Raw genomic sequence first — 15,782 nt, 5'->3', positions numbered from 1 at the left:
CTGTGCTTCTCTGCAAGCCAAGCTCCAGTTACCCTATCGAAGTACAAGTGCTTACTCATTCAATTCTTATTATTGGGGCCAGAGCAATAGCACAGTGGTAGGGCGTTTGCCTTGCACACAGACAAGCCAAGATGACTTGAGTACAATCCTCAGATTCCCATATGGTCCCCTGAACCTCCCAGGTGCAATTTCTGAGTGCAGAGTCAGGAGTAATTCCTGAGCACTACCAGGTGTGGCCCCAAAAATGGGGGGGGGGGATTCTTATTCACTGAATTAAACAGAAAATGCTGTCACGTGCTCAATAATAATATGCCCATATAAATATTTTGACTTAGAATATCTTATTACATTTTATAAACTAGCCCACCATTATGCTTATTTTATACATCAGGACATGAACCAAGTCTCAGATATCAAAGTGAGAGAGACAGCCATGAACTTCTTTCCTTGGGAATCTAGACTGGACATTCCAAGTTTTACCTCAAGGCTCATCCTCACATTGTTTCTACCTGTGTGTGATTTATGCCAATATTTTGGAGAAAAATGCTAGATACAGTCATAAATATAAAACGAGCTATCTCACTTCCTATAAATGACGAAGATGTGAACACTCAGTATTATTACTAGCTTACATACAATCACTCTAGGGCACTCATTTAGTTGCACTTGTCATTTAATAGATTAGCAGAAAGGCGTTAAAGCAAAGTAAGTTCAATCACTTGTCCACTATTCCTGGAACTAACAAAATAATCAAATGGAACTGATTCCAAAGCCCTAGATGCTACTGAGATACAATAATAAGGCCTTGAGTATGTTTGGTTGGGTGAAATCTTCAATACATCTGCATTTCCCAGGGTTTCCTGTACTTTATTTTCAAGAATCTTCCCAATACACTTCAGAGTACCTCTTGAGGAATCTCAGTTTCTGTTATAATAAGGTTTATCATAAAACAAATATTCACTTGTTTAATAAGTAACCACATATTTTCAAAATGACAGACTCACCAGAATTGGACTTTACTTAATAATCACAAACACCATGCCTATGAATATTTCATGCACACTCATTTCTGCTGAAAGTGTAAGCGTCCTGCATTTCTAAAGCTGCAGATTATGCACGGAACAATGGAAAACATATGTTTTGTGTGTGCTCCTTCACAATTTGATGATGGAAGAACACCTGGCAATGTTGGAGAGAATGTAAGAAACGGTTGTCTTGTGTTATTTGAGTGCTTGAAATAAAAATCTCGAATGGCAAGTTGTAATCCAAACCACAGTAATTATAGAAGGCTACATAAAAAGGTATGCATTTTAAACTCATAAATCTAAATGAGTCAATCTGCAAGTAAGTAAACTTTATTCAGCTTCCCACCGAAATTACACCACCAGCACCAACCTTCAAAAGACAGAAGGCATTGGGCAGATGTTAGAAAGTTTCAGTTTGGGGTTCCCCCATCCCTTTCTTTATCTTCTAGGAGAGTTGCTTAAATGCCCTAACAAGAGGCACACATTTCAGTCAGCATGCTCATAAGACTCCAGATGAAGGATAAGGCATAGTAAAATATTTCTCTGAGAAGTATATAGATATGTAAACCTTTGTAAGGAAGCTACTGACACTCACTTGGCAGAAAGTGAGCTGTGGAGGCCAAGACAGGCAAGGGCAGAGCTCAAGAAGCAGGAAACTTTCTAGAAACTGGAGAGTCTATCAGTGCACGTGACTAACCCAGATTTGATCCCCAGCATTCTATATGGTCCCCGGAGTCTGCCAGGAATAATTTCTGGGCACAGAGCACTGGCTTTGTGTGGTCCAAAAATGAACAAACAAGCTGCACAGTTATCATTGCCTGGCAGAAACATCCATTTCATGCCATCATAAACATGATCTGCCTATCATTACTATGTTCTAGCACATTAGCCTGTTCTAGCTAGTGGTTTATCTAAATTTTCATAATTCTTCTTATTTATTTGGGTTTCAGGCCACACCTAGCATGGTGTTCGAATCTTATTCCTGGCTCTGTTTTTATGGAGGGGTCACTAACTACTGGTAGTGCTTAGAGGACCACATGTGGTGCTGGATATGGAAGCTAGATGCAAATGCCTTAATTCCTCATCCTATATCTTTGGCACCTGGCATCTAGATTTTATACAGAGCATCAGAAACAATTGAGCATCAAATGAGATACATATTCATCTGCAGTTCATGCACATGACTTTACAGAAGTAGCAAGCAATACAGTCACAGCTAAAATTACACAAGTCAGTCTCTCCTCAAACAATCAAAGTATCTGTAGACAAGTATCAGTCTCTGGGTAGAAAGATAGAAGGTCATATGCTAGTGACCAATAGCCTAAAATATAATGATATTCTTCTCTACTTGGAAATCCCCCCTGAAATATACATGGAGATCAGTAAATGGAATAAATTACATCGGATCAAAATGCTACCAAGTGGAGCCAGAATGGTAGCACAGTGGTAGGGCATTTGCCTTTATGCAGATGCAGGTTCAGTCCCTGGCAACTCATATGGTCCCTTGAGCCAGGAACAATTTCTAAGTACACAGCCAGGAGTAATCCCTGAGCACTTCTGGGTGTGCCCCCCCCCCGAAAAAAATCTCCAAAAACAAACACCACAAAGTGCTACCAAGTAAGGACCAAAGTGATAGCATAGTGGGTAGGGTGTTTGCCTTGCATGTGGCCAACTAGGGTTGGATTTCTGGCATCCCATATAGTTTCCTGAGCCTATCAGGAGTAACCCCTGAACACCATTGGGTGTTTCCCCCGAAAAAGTCAAAATGTTACCAAGTATGCAAAGAAAATGGAGAAGGGATGCTAAAATGTAAAAATAGTCTAAAATTATTATTCGCGTAAGCTTAGAGGAGAAAATTATCTATTTATCAGCTACAGCAGTAAGGAGAAAACATAAATTATATTACAAGGCAGTAGCACCAACATAGAAAAATATTAATGGGGGGTGTAGGAAAAAAAGATGAGGGCAGAGATTCAAGTGCTACTTGTAACTAACCTTGCAAAGATCAACTCTGATGGATTTAAGTAACCTACCTAGAATTTGTACTGTCTAGAAAAGATTAAGGACTGAGTTTTGAAAATAAATTTATGCGAAGCTTAGGATGGCAATTTGCAAGAGCAACACATACTAAAACTTTTAGAGAATAGCACTTGATTTGAAAGTCAAATAAGTCAAACATCTTGGGTTTCCCCTCATTGAAGGGAGAAAGGCCCTCATCAACCCATAAGTGTTTGTTTTGATTCAAAACTCAAACCAATGGTTTACAATTCATACATGACACCAAAAGTAACAAAATCGAGTACACCATCTAATTTCCTTAACGATGCAACTCACGTTGCTTGGGTGACGGTTTCTCTTATGCATGTCAAATTTAAAAGTTATGATAATAGTTGTCATAAATAATTTTGTATTTGTATTCTGAATTTCTTACTATACCTCAAACATGCGAGGTGGTTAAATTGTTTTTATTGAATTCATTTTGTGACAACTACATAGTCTACTTCTACATTACACATACTTCGGGGGTTTTTTTTTTACCTTTTCCTAATTTTTCTTTATGAAAATATTATTGAAGTTTTCATTTTGTCTTAGCAGACGTAACATTGTAAATGTAGTGTTTTATTACAAAAACTAGTTTGAAAATAGCAATACTAGAAGACAATTACCTCTAAGTGTCATTTTGCAAACATCAATGTTCTAATTTATTTAGATGCCTCTTCAATTTTATATTATAAAGCAACAGTGTAGATAGTATGTTGTTTTCTATACTTTTGATTAACATTGCGCCAAGCTTACTTTTCTGTTTTACTTGGTGATGATTTTCTACCCTCTCTGCCATGACTAGGCCAGTATTATTCTGTACTCTTTTCCTCAGGTAATTTCCAATTAAGTCATTTTTTTTTAAATCAATTTGTGTTCTGGAGCATTATCTTCTTCTCTTATGGAAAGAAAGACTCATGAGGGCAAGGGCATGTTCTTCCACTACTCGTCTGTGCAGTGTCTGAGAAAGTGTGAGCACTTCCAGTGTGCAAACTGAACTCACAATCCTGGAGCAATGAATAGTGAACTCAGTAGGTCTCAAAGCCAACAGGAGACAGGACTTGAAGTACTGTTCTCATGTAAAATAAAAGAATGGGGCCAGGGTGGTGGCACGGAGCAGTAAGGCATCTGCCTTGCCAGTGTTAGCCTAGAAAGGACCGAGGTTCGATCCCCTGGCGTCCCATATGGTCCTCCAAGCCAGGAACGATTTCTGAGCGCCATAGCCAGGGGTAATGCCTGAGCGTCACCAATGTACCCCTCCCCCAAAAAAACAAAAATAAAGAAAAAAAAAGAATAACATAAGTGTCATATTCCTGGCTGCCATTGCTTCAGTGTGGTGGAAATACTAAATCTTGGTGTCTTAAAATAAATCTCACCTCTTAAAATCTTCTCAGCTCCTCCAGAAAGAGGGAAAATTGATCCTCCGTGTCTAAGAATAAACTCAGAACAATCCATGCATGTCTAGCCTGTCCTCAACAATAGAATAAAATGCTTCTTGGTGGACATAGCACTATTTTATTATGGTCTAGTGTGGGGAAAAGAATACGAGTTTTGTAGCTCTCTTGGGAAGTGACTTCATCTTAATTCTTCCTAATAGCAGCTTTTTGAAATTTTCTGCATTATTTTCACTGAGGAAATAGAGGAAAAATAATGATGTTTTTACTGATACTGTGATGAGGGCTAAATATCAAAGAAAATAGACTGTTAAACCTAATGTCTATATTTATATACAGTATTTATAGCAATGACTCATGTCTGAAAAATTTTCAAATAAATAGTACCATTACTGTAGTGTCCCGGTTCACTTTTATACAAATCCCGAGTAAGTCCCCACTTATAAGCATCAGAATTTACAAAGTATTTCTTTCCATTATAATTTGTTTACTTAAGCACTGTAGCATTTCTAGCTACAGAAATGTTCATATTTGGATTTCAGTCATAAAATATACACTACCCTTCATCACAGTGAAATGTTCCCATTACCAATATTCCTTATTTTCCTTCCCTCACCCCAAACCCTGACTCTCTCTCTTTCTCTTTCTCTTTCTCTCACTGTCATTTTCATAGTAGTTGTCAGTGCATTTGAACTCTAAATGCATTCACTATTCTTTGTGGTAAACTTCATATCATGGGCTGGTCCTCCCAGTCCTCATCTATATTGTCTCTGGATAATATTACCATACTGCTTTTTTTATTTTTCTTATATCCCACAGTTGAGTGAGAAAATGTATTCCTCTTCCTCTGATTCAGTTCACTAAGCATAATAGTCTCCATGTCCATCCATGTATAGGCAAATTTCATGATTTCATTTATCCTAGTGGCTGCATAGTATTCTACTGTGTAGACCTACCACAGTTTCTTTAGCCACTCATCTGTTTTCAGACACCTTGTTTGTTTCCAAATTCTGGCTCTTGTAAATAATGCTGATATAAACATAGTGGTGCAGAGAGCATTTTTGTATTGTGTTTTGTGTTCCTAGGGCATATCCCTATGAGTGATATTGCTGGATCATAAGGTGCAACTTTCGTGGGAGTCCCCCGACCCGCGGGGGTGTGGAAATGAAAGTTGCTAGTTATTAGTGGGTTCACTCGAGCAGAACCGACCTGTAAAGAAGAACTAGAGAAATTAGTAACAGAAGCCTTCAAGACAACGCATGCTGTTCAAAAAGGGAAGTTTATTGTTGGGGGATCAGCTTTTAAGGGCTGAAACACGTCAGGGGTGTTACAAATTTTACACCAATCACAGTTACAAGCATTCATTAGCATAAACTGGGGCAGGTAATAGGGAGGGGCAAAAAGGTAGACCTGAGCACGTTTTACTAAAAGGCATAAGATTCAAACAGAGTTCTTAATAATGTTTGCTAACACAAAGGCAAACTCTATATTTTTCTTTCTGGCTGGATATATTGGGCTGCTCTGAATTACTTTATTTTTGTCTATTTCCTTTGTTCTCAAGGCATGGGCCTTTTGGTCACGTGGGTGACCAGATTAGGAATTACTGAGGTGTCCTATGTCCCAGGTTTCATCAGCTAGGCTCCCCACAGTTCCCCCTTTCCTGTAAATAATAAAAGAAGAGCAAGGTGGGTGGAGTAGCCTGTCTTAGGTCGTTTGGTGGGCTTCCAGTACTGGACATGGCAACAAGAGACCAAATTAAAAGTTTTTGCGCGCAAAATATTAGGAATGCCATGTTTGGACCCAGACACTAGCACCAAGCTATCCCCGTCATGGGCATCTCCACAGCCAGGAGCAGAGCAAGCAGGGGCGTTTAGCCAGATACTCAAAACTCCTTAAAGCTCAGAGGTATATCCAAGGCTTCAAGTTCTTCGGGGTGCATTTAGGAGAGCCACTGATATTGGACCTATACTGAACATTAGGGCAATCTCAGTAACCGGACTTTTAACAAACTTGTGAGGCGACAGAATGCCTTGGGGCCAAAGGAAAAATTAGCAACAAGCCAATGAAAGGACCGAATTAGGTAGCAGCTTAGACAGCCAGGATGAGGTAGAGGACCAATTTTTATATCAGGACTCATCTTAATCCCTCTGTCTATTTCTATTCTCTAGACTGTCTTCCACAAGTTTAATGCTATCTTTAGCTAAGCCAAGTTTATTTTAAAAAGCAACATTTTTCTCTAAGTATGACACAAATTTCCCCCTCCCTCAAAAAAAGTCAAATTTAAACCACGGCAGTTTTTTTGCTCTAATACTGCTAGGGATTCAACAGTTAAGTAGTGTAAACTTCTTCTAAGTTTGTAAACATTTTTAACAACAGTTATAAGGCATTAACAGATTCTAGAGTATGAACCAATGAATAAATTTTTGTGCTTACACCAGTAACACCAGGTCTTTCAATAAGGCTGGGGTGGAGGCAATGTTTGTTTTTATACTGCAGCGGGAGAGAGACAAGGTTATTTTTAAGAGGTAATAAGGCAATTTTTGATTTAACAGTCAATTTAGGCATTAAAACAACCAAAACACAGTAGTCCTAGGACTAAAGAAACAAATGTAAAACAATGGGGGAGATAAACCAGTGAAACAGGCAAAAAACGTTGAATTGGGGGCAATTATGAACTGAAAGGAGAAATCAACGACAAGAATTTGATTACAATTTTCAATAGGGGGAATTATATTGGGTACCAAGGGGCAAAGTTCAAGTTCCACCACTAGTTTTAAAGTTAAGCCACGTTGTTGAAGCTTCATACCGCATCGCAGAAGGTTGGTGTCATTGGTGAAGTAAGGCAGGTCAAGGCAGCAATTTAGGCCGGTGAGGTGGGTGAATAGCAGGTACTGAAGGCGTCTGGGCGGAGGCGTTGATCATGACAAGGATGAGCTGAGAAGAGGAGTGGGGTTCGGAGGACAGCATGGGCTGGAAGGGTGGGGAAACAGGCAGAGTTCTGAAGAGCTCAGGGCATGGGAGAGGTTGAGCTGACATCGCCAGGGGAGTTGGCTATGTTTCCGGCACCATAAAAGGGGAAGGGAAGGAACCAGAGGTGTTGTCAACGTCTTTCAAGGGAGAGTCAAGTGGAGCAAACAAATTAATGAAGCCTTGGTGCGAAGGGGGTGGTTGGTGGCAGTGGGCAGAGTACCAAATTCAGCATTGTCAAAGGTGGAGTCAGTCAGAAACAGGTCCGCAGGAATGGCTAGGAGGAGGGGTGACAGGCTCTTTTGAAGTGGGTGAAGATAGGACTGCAGGAAGCTGTAGGAGGTCTATAAGAAAACAACTTAGCAGGAGGTAAAATGATTATTTTTGAATGCTACGAGAATGCCTGCTGACTTTTGCCAGACTTTAGCATTCAAAAAATTTTATAATTAACAATTGCCAATTGTTCAAAAACTTTTAACCTGAACTTAAATGATTTCTTTTAAACTTATTAGTTATATTTTAAAGCTAGATGCTATTTTTTTTTGCTACAAATTTATATTTTATAGGCCTTAAATTACACATAGCAGGAAAGTTGGGGATTGCAAAGTTCAGAAATTTTTCAGGGAAAAGTTATCCCGGATGGCCATTGAAAAATTTTGGATTTTACCATTCCCCACACTTTCTGCCATGCTGTTAGGACAAAGCTAGCTTAGCACAGGATTTTTTAGCAGGATTTTTACAGTTAGTTAGATGACCAGACTAAGCCAGATAAAAAAATTAATTGAAATTTCAAAAATGAATAAGACTTTAAAAATTGTATTTATTATGAAATGCAAAAATAAATAGACAGACAGAACAAACAACATGAAACACAACATTGTGGCCACTTTCACGCATAACACACACACATGAACAGACAAGAGGATTTATTGAAAACTTGCATTAGAAAAATTGACAAGCGCTTTTAAATATTTAGCTGGCATGTTTGTAAAAAAATTTTTTTTTTTAATGTAGCTGGAGTGGAACTTTGCTGAAAATAAATTTTAAGGTTTAGCTTTAACACAAAACATTTTTAAAACAATTTTAATTTGAAGTTTAAAACATGAAGTAAAATGTTAGCAGTTAAAAAAAAATTTTTGTTAAGTGAAATGGTTAGGGGAGCACTGAAGGAGTTTTCACTGTGAAGTATGATATTATTTGCTGAAAATGAACAGGTTTGTTATAAATTGGTTTTACAGTAGAATAGTAAGGCAGCTGTAATAAAGTGTTAAAATTTTTATGATTAAACACGAGAGCATGAACTATGATTATTAAAGGTATAAAAAACTGACTTTAAAAAACAACTGTTTTTACTTTGAAGACTTTAAGTGAATAATTTGTAAAAAATATTAGATACCAAATTAACAAAATGTTTAGACATTATAAAATATAGTTAAAGACATTTGATGCATTTTTACACCTAGAACTTAAGACCAAAATTATATTTGATACTAGTTAATTTGCTTTTATAATATTACTTATAAAATTAAATATATATATATTTTTATTAATACTAGATTTCTTTACTTTGACACAAATGTACAGATTTGTATAATGTGCTGACCTTTTGAATACACTTAAAAGGATAGTTGTTGTAATGCAAAGGTAAAGAACAATTTCTTTAGCATAAAATTAAAACTAAGGGTATTATGAAGCACACCTGGGTGTTAACTGCAATAAAATTAACTATATTATTTAAAAAGGTTAACCACATTATTTTTAACATTTTTTTAAATACCTTAAGAATCAAAATAAATTTTCTAATAGAAATATAAAAAGACTTAGATTTTAATACCTGTGTGTACATTTAAATTTTTAAAACACCAAAAGGTTTTATGAATGGGGCGCTCTGGGGAGCTTTGGATCTGGGGCTGCTGCCTCGATATCCTCAGCCGGAGGGGCTGTGGGAGCTCCAGCAGCGAGCTAGAGCTAGCGGGGGGAGGGGTGTCCGCCCTGCTAGCTGATTGCTAAAACGGCAGCTGGCCAGGAGGGCAGGGGGGGAGAGCAAGGTTGTTGCCGAGTCTGCATCCGGGGAGCTGAGGCGACAGCTCAAAGGGAGGGGTAAATGCTGGTAGAGAGAGAGCACATTTCTTTGAGTTTCCTTTGGAGAGATTGGGAGTCGGCACTGGAGGCCATTATTAAGTTTTCCCGTGCATTTTTCACAATCTGCAAGCTCTTAGGGTTAAGATTTGAGTTAACAATAATGCTTTTGAGCAGATCCAAAAATTTTAACAAGTTTCTTTAACTTTTAACCTTCCTACTTCTTAGTTCCTCTTGTATATAATAATTTTCGCCCCTTTACTCGGGCTGGTCCCCATCTTTACTCTGGGACTGTAATGGGGTGGCGGTTTTTCACCTAGGCATTAGACTACTAAATTACGTTGCTTTAATTTATTTTACCTGACGTAATTCAGCTCCGGACTTGTCGCACTCTGCCACCCGATCAGATTCTGTAACTCGAGCTCCCACGTGGGCGCCACTCTGCAACTTTCATGGGAGTCCCCCGACCCGCGGGGGTGTGGAAATGAAAGTTGCTAGTTATTAGTGGGTTCACTCGAGCAGAACCGACCTGTAAAGAAGAACTAGAGAAATTAGTAACAGAAGCCTTCAAGACAACGCATGCTGTTCAAAAAGGGAAGTTTATTGTTGGGGGATCAGCTTTTAAGGGCTGAAACACGTCAGGGGTGTTACAAATTTTACACCAATCACAGTTACAAGCATTCATTAGCATAAACTGGGGCAGGTAATAGGGAGGGGCAAAAAGGTAGACCTGAGCACGTTTTACTAAAAGGCATAAGATTCAAACAGAGTTCTTAATAATGTTTGCTAACACAAAGGCAAACTCTATATTTTTCTTTCTGGCTGGATATATTGGGCTGCTCTGAATTACTTTATTTTTGTCTATTTCCTTTGTTCTCAAGGCATGGGCCTTTTGGTCACGTGGGTGACCAGATTAGGAATTACTGAGGTGTCCTATGTCCCAGGTTTCATCAGCTAGGCTCCCCACAATAAGGCAGCTCAATTTCTAGTTTTTTTGAGGAATATAGATAATTGCTTTCCAGAAAGGCTGGATTAGATGGTAAATGAACAGCAGTGAATGAGATTTTATTCTCCCCACATACACGGCAACACTGGTTGTTATTGTTCTTTGTGATGTATGCCAATTTCTGTGGTGGGAGATGTTACCTCATTGTTGTTTTGATTTGTATCTCCCTGATGATTAGTGATGTAGAGAATTGTTCATGTGCCTTTTGGTTATCTGTACTTCTTCTTTGAGGAAATGTTTCTTCTTTTCTTCTGCCCAGTTTTTGATAGGGTTAGATTTTCTTTTCTTGTTAAGGTCTGTTAGTACCTTATATATATCTTGGATATTAGCCCCTTATCAGATGAGTATTGGGTGAATAGTTTCTCCCATTCTGTGGGTGGTCTTTGTATTTTATTCACTGTTTTCTCTGAAGTGCAGAAGCATCTGTTAAATGTAGTCTTATTTGTTTACCTTTGCTTCTACTTGCTTGTCAGTGGAGTTTCCTCCCTGAAGATGCCTTTAGTCTCAATGTCAAAGTATTTCTTTAAGTAAAGAGAGCCCATTCAACGCTGTACCTTGCCTATGCCTCATACTCATTTGCGTGATAATTTTGCTTGCCGATGAAAGAAGAAAGTCAAGCTTTTGACTGGTCTTGGAGTATAACTGTCAGTTTGAACATGCATATCTCTTGCACATGTGAGATAATTATTCATCATGTGTGCTGAGGGGGGATGATAAGGCCCCTGTTTTAGGGTATAACCATTTAAGTGCCAACTTATATACAATCTCATTGAACTCAAGACAGGGTAACTAGTCAATAGACAGAGTAAATCTTGATGTTGTAATGAAGATAGTTAAGCTTTTGAGAAAGGTGAATATGTTTGTTTCAAAGCCTTTCCTTGAGGGTGAAAGGAATGTATATTTATTTTTTACCTTGATTTTTAAATTCAGTGTTAAACATTCTGAGTTAAATACTCTTCTCTCAGTCATAAGAGCAGTCCTAAACTCTACCAGAATCTTATAGTAAAAACACAACGTTTTGTATTGGTTCCCCTTCTACATTTCTCATTTTTTCCCCAATACCGAGTGGTGATGAGTTGAGAGAATATGATGACAATTTAAGACTATGTGAAAGGTTAGAAAGAAACTCATTTCATTTTGGATGGCATAATTACAGACCACAGAGAAGAAGCAATTGCATGATCTCTCTCTCCTTATTAGTGAAGATCAGCTTTTGTAGGCTGCAGTGATGGATTTTAAAGCCCCAGTGGTAGACCCAAAAGGTATATTTTCCTTGTATGCAAATTTAACTCAAATCTTTTTTTTAATTGTCTTTGACTATCAAGATGTATATTTTTTTCTTTTTATGAAATTACTTTATTTAAACACCAAGTGATTCCAAGGCTATTAAAATACAGTTAGGTTGTTGTTTCTTTTTTTTTTTTTCCACAGTTACAGAGTTTTTCATGATTGAGTTTCAACCATACAATATCCAAAACCCTTCACCAGTGCAAACTTCCTGCTACCAATGTCCTCAATTTTTCTTTGCCCTACCCCCCCTGCCTGCCTCTAGAGCAGAATTTTGTCTTCTCTCTCTATCTTTCTTTCTGGATCTGGCTCTCTCATTCTCTTCCTTTATTTTTTCCTTTTAGACACTATGGTTCGCAAAATTGTTAATGAAGGAGTATCATGCATATCACTTTATCTCCTTTACTACCCAGTTCTTGTGTAAAGTGATTATTTCCAACTCTCATCATTTTAGTGGCCCCTTTGTGGTATTTCACTGGAATCTTGTGATTCTTCAAAGTGCTCACTCAGACATGCCAGTACCTTCTCCCAATTGGCATCTTTTGACTTTAAATCTTCTAGGTGTTCTCTGTGGTCATCGTAAGAGGGAAAAAATGCAGATGGAAGAACTCAGGCCCAATCTGTCATGCCTTGAATTGCTTAAAGTTAAAGGCCAACAGGCCAAGGGCTAGATAGAGGGTACTATGGGTAGGATGCTTTCATGGTTCAATCCCAGCATCCTCTATGCTTCCCTGAGCTAGTTTGAGTGATACCTGATTGCAGAGTAAGCCTTGAGCACTACTGTGTGTTCCCCTCAAATAATAAAACAAAACAATCATGCGCTCAAACTATTTAAATCTATTTATAATATCTTCTGTCTTCAAGAAAAATTAAAAAGTTGAAAGATTACTTGTTAGAGATCAAAACTTTAAAATGGTTAATAGGAAAAGCCAAAGGGTAAGGTATCTATGAAGCTATGTCCCTTTAGATTCAAATTCAAACTTGCAAATTCCCAATACACATTAATTCATTGTTAATTCGATGAATCTATACTCTAAGTAATCACATTTTATTCAAGTTTTGACTTGCTTTTGTAAACTTAATGACCACCAAATAATTTCTTTTAACAACCTTGAATCTAACATCCCATCGAAAACACATTAAAAAAAACTTGAAGAAGTTATCTTCAAAGACTAAAAAATTAAGAAAACATAATGAAAACTTAACAGATACTTATTCATAGCCATTAGATGAATAAATATGGAGGAAAATCTTTGCAGACTCAGATATATTTTAAATATTTTTCATAAACAAAATGTTATGATACATTTGTATAATCATTGAAAAATTAAAATTCTGCATCAAACTACTCACTTTTGCTAGTAACTACATACTATGTATTACAAAAAAAGCTACATACTAATATTGATGGATTTCCTATTATTGTTACTTTTTTAAAACTTCTTCCCATGCTTGTATAGATTTATGTCATCATCCACACTTCATTTACCTAAGATGCTATAGTGGAATTATGAGGGTATTATGCACAGCATGCAAAAGTCACTCCATATTTTCCCCCTCAGAACAGTTTTGGAATGAAAAACAAACAAAAAAATACACTGAGAAGGAATGAATCAAATTAGACTGGTTCTAAGCCATGTTCAAGGTGGTATTCCTGCTATAAACAACTAGTCTCACTAGAAAGAGACTCCACTGCTCAATGTTACTTAAATATTATGCACAATTTATCTCACCAATGTGTGAGCCCTGATCAGAGTATATGTAGAAGAATAACTCCTGGTTTACTTTGGGTCTAGAGAATGGTTGGGTGTTGGCAACAAACACAAAAACTGGGAGGAGAAAACAATATGGGAGCAATATTATTTGCCATCTAATTCTCTGTAATCCAGAAGGGTGGTTATGCTGAATGATAGCACACAGAGGAAAGATTAAATGTAATAACATCATGTTCATGCTCTGCCTCAGAAGTTATTACTTTTGGCATCCTAGAGGCTGATGCTGGCACTGGTCAGTGCCAGGAGGTGTTAAGTGAGTAAGTGGTGCTGAGGAATAGAGTCATCTGCAGGGAAAATAACAGTAATGAACTGCTGGGAAAGCTGGGAAAGCTCACTGCATCTGATTAAGAAGATTTCAAAACAATTTCCGGGACGACCATTGGACAAAACCATCTACGCTGAAATGTGCCTCTGCCCCTAGGTACAAGTTAGATGGGAAACTTCTGATCCTGTTTCCAATGTGTTAAGCCTGTTGACAGCAGGAAAGACTTCAGGGAGAAAATGAGCCCTAATCCTGTGCTTCTCTCAGTTATTAGTGGTACACACACACACACACACACACACACACACACACACACACACACACGCGCGCGCGCACACACACACACACTTGCCTGTCTCTATTGAAAGGGTTTCTAGAACAGGCAAGGTCAACACTAAGAAGCAACGTGACCGCAGAGAATTGCTAGATCTTCATCTCTTATGGTCAGTGACCACAACCCTACCTGCATTTGACTCAGATGTTCACAAAACAGTTTGTTTTGTGTGGGTAGATTACTGCAATCCAGCACTAACACAATAGTTTTATTATGATGTTTGCAGCCTCCTTAAAAGGGCAGAAAGATAGAATGAAAGAATGTTTGATCTGGGTGGCACTTAACCTAACTGTGTCTCAGTTCTGTGCTAGAATACTAACCGCTGGTTAGTATTATCATGAAAAGATAAATAAAGAAATTGAGAGCAAGCATTTGGAAATGTTCACTAATTTGATGATTTTTGTCAAAAAATATAAATTTTGAATTATGGTTGCCTTATTTTTTATTTTTGATGGTTGGTAATTTCTTTTTATTTGACTTTCTAAAGTTCCCTATCGTATGAAAATTTCTTCATAGAGAGTTTGGGGTTACAGATATAGGATTAGTGTGCATTTCTTATAGGATTTATGGCTTTAAACAATTACTAACCTATCTAAATTTAGTTTTTCTTACTAGTTGATGAATATTAGATCACACCACTGTTAAATAACTGGAAACACACTAAGCCATTTACATAAACTATTGAAAAGTCAATAAAATATTTTTATTTTAAATGAGTTAAAAATCCTTTTTACTCATTTAAATAGTTCAGTCATCAAATTGTCTATTAATTTCAATACCACAAACAACAAATGGATTGTTTAATATGCAGACTTACTTCATTCCTGCATTAAATTCATCTACCATATTTTCCGGCATATAAGACGACCCTCTAATTTTGCAGTTAAAACATAGGTTTAGGCCTATATTCAGTATCTGACAGAACGTTCCTGTGCTGCATGTGTTCCTGTGCTCATGTACCACAGTGAGCCAATCATAACAAGCAAAAGTTCAAAGGTTATACTGTCATAGACTTCCTCTCTGACTTTGGCCCATCTGAGCAGGCTTTTGACAATGTAGATTCGGGTACAGAACACTGTCTAATTTGCATGCATAAAAAGCCTGCTTGGATTGGCTGAGTTAGAGAGGCGGTCCGAGCAGCCTTGCAGTGATTGGTGCAGGATCGAGTTGGAAAATTCGTTTTGTGGCAATATTCAGACAATTTTCGTTTAGGGGCATATTGAAACACGACCCCCGATTTTCGGTTGACATTTTTGTTTCAAAAGTCGTCTTATACGTCGGAAAATACGGTACCCAATATTCTTTGGACAGAGACCTTTTTTTCCATCATTGTTTCAATGTCTAAGGATGTTTATTTCAATGTTTTTGTTTGTTTTTGGACCACTTTGGTGATGCTTAAGGGTTACTGGTTCTCTGCTCAAAAATTACTCCTGTCAGGCTCTGAGGGTTTAATGAGATTTAAGAGATCGAAACCGGATCAGCTCAGATCCCTGTTTAAGGATGTTTAAGTGTACAAAATTGCTCCTGCCCTTGGGGAGTTTATATTATAACTGGCGCCGCTATTAATACAGAGAGATGTTAACAAACCAATTAATTAGAGAACCATATTAAAG

Source organism: Suncus etruscus, chromosome 7 (assembly GCF_024139225.1).
Source record: "Suncus etruscus isolate mSunEtr1 chromosome 7, mSunEtr1.pri.cur, whole genome shotgun sequence".
Classification (NCBI taxonomy): domain Eukaryota; kingdom Metazoa; phylum Chordata; class Mammalia; order Eulipotyphla; family Soricidae; genus Suncus; species Suncus etruscus.
Note: the sequence above shows the minus strand (reverse complement) of the source record.